Raw genomic sequence first — 1,917 nt, 5'->3', positions numbered from 1 at the left:
TCTTGAAGATATTACAGGGGAGGGACATTTTAGAGAATACCAAAAACAGGAGTCATTGTCCCAAAACATCTTTGAAGAACACCTAGCCAAGAGGGAGGAAGAGGTGCTCAAACCTGAGCTGGGGGAGATGACCCCTCGTTTCAAGGTAAGAAACGGGATACTGCACCAGATAGATAAAGGCAGGGGAGGAGAGGAAGCAGCTCAAATCCCGGTGCCTAGACACTACTGGTTACCATTGTTAAAAATCACTCATGTGTTACCGATGGGAGGACATTTGGGCCGAGATAAAGCAGAAGCCCGGTTGAAACAAAGGGTTTTTTGGCCAGGCCTCTACAAGATTGTGGAAAAAATACTGTAAGGAGTGCCTGGTATGCTAAAAAGTGTCCAGTTATAAGCCCGTCAACGTCCTGTTAATACCAATACCCCAGGCAGCTCGTCCATTTGAAAGAATAGCTTTGGATATTGGGGGACCATTCCCAAGGGGTAACGCAGGATACCAGTATGTGCTAATGATGGAAGATTATGCTACGAGGTTCCCAGACACAATACCTTTAAAGAATATTACAATGCCTAAGATAGGAGAGGAGTTGATAAAGTGGGTAGCAAGAGTGGGGATTGCCCAAAACATTTTAACAGACCAAGGAAGACATTTATGTCGGGAGTGTTAGGAGGGGTGTGTAAAATTTTGAAGATAAAACAGCTCAAAACCTCCATATACCACCCCCAAACTGATGGACTAGTAGAGAGGTTCAACCGGACGTTGAAGGGTATGCTTGCAGAAGGCCTGCATTCAGGGTGACCCGAGGAAATGGGAGTCTATACTACCCCCTTTATTGTTTGCAGTCAAAGAGGCTCCCCAAGCGTCCATGAAGTGTACCCCATTCAAACTAGTTTGTGGACACAAACTGAGAGGGTTGTTCCGTAGGGTCACCAGAGGAAGGGAGACAACCCCGGTTTGTGTGAGAGCTTCAGGAAGGGTTGGAGAAGGCACAAGAAGTAGCGCACGAAAACCTAGGACTTAGCCAGCGGAGACAAAAACAAAATTGCGACTCCCATACCAAAGAGAGAGATATGAAGGCAGGAGATTGGGTTTCGGTGTTGCTGCCAGATAGCAGCCATAAAGTGTTGTCAAGGTGGCAAGGCCCTTCCCAGGTGACTAGGAAGTCGGGACCCATAAATTATGAGGTACAAAGAACAAGACCCGTTAAGAGGAAACAAAATGACCGCATTTACATGCTGAAGAAGTGGTATGACAGGGAAGCATGGTTGATGCAAGGAGCAATAGGAGATCTAGATGATATAGGACAGGGGTGGGCAAAATACGGCCCGGGGGCCAGATCCGGCCCGCCAGGCAATTCTATCTAGCCTGTGGGGCCCCTACAAATTTAGAAAATTAATATTTATTTGCTCCTAGCTGCCTGTCAAAAATGACAAGAGCCAGGGGCAGTAGGACCCAAAGGAAGCTAGTGGCAGGACCCAGCAGCAAGGTCTGCCCAGCCTTGCCCTCCCAACCAGAAACCTCTGCCTAACCTCTGTTCCTGCTTCCCTGTGCCAGAGAGGGAAATGCGGCCCTCAACAGTTTGCCAAAACTCAGTAAGCGGCTCTCCGCCTGAATTAATTGCCTGCCCCTGACATAGGAGATCCTAGAAAATTGGACTTCATAACAGGAGACCCACAGATAGGAGAGAAACCGTCCTCTAGACAGAAGGAAGAACTAGAACGGTTGATATCCAAATTTCCTGACGTATTTAGAGAAAAACCCAGTAGAGCCAAGGGCGTAGAGCATGGTATCAGGATACCCCAGGGGTATATCGGCAGAGATCATTGCAGAAGATTACCACAGCACTAACGGAGAGCCGTGAAACAGGAAATCGCACAGATGTTGGAGGCAGATATTATGGAAGAGTCAAAGAGTCC

Source organism: Alligator mississippiensis, chromosome 1 (assembly GCF_030867095.1).
Source record: "Alligator mississippiensis isolate rAllMis1 chromosome 1, rAllMis1, whole genome shotgun sequence".
In the NCBI taxonomy this organism is placed as follows: domain Eukaryota; kingdom Metazoa; phylum Chordata; order Crocodylia; family Alligatoridae; genus Alligator; species Alligator mississippiensis.
The sequence above is the reverse complement of the archived record's forward strand: the minus strand, read 5'-3'. Positions refer to the sequence as shown.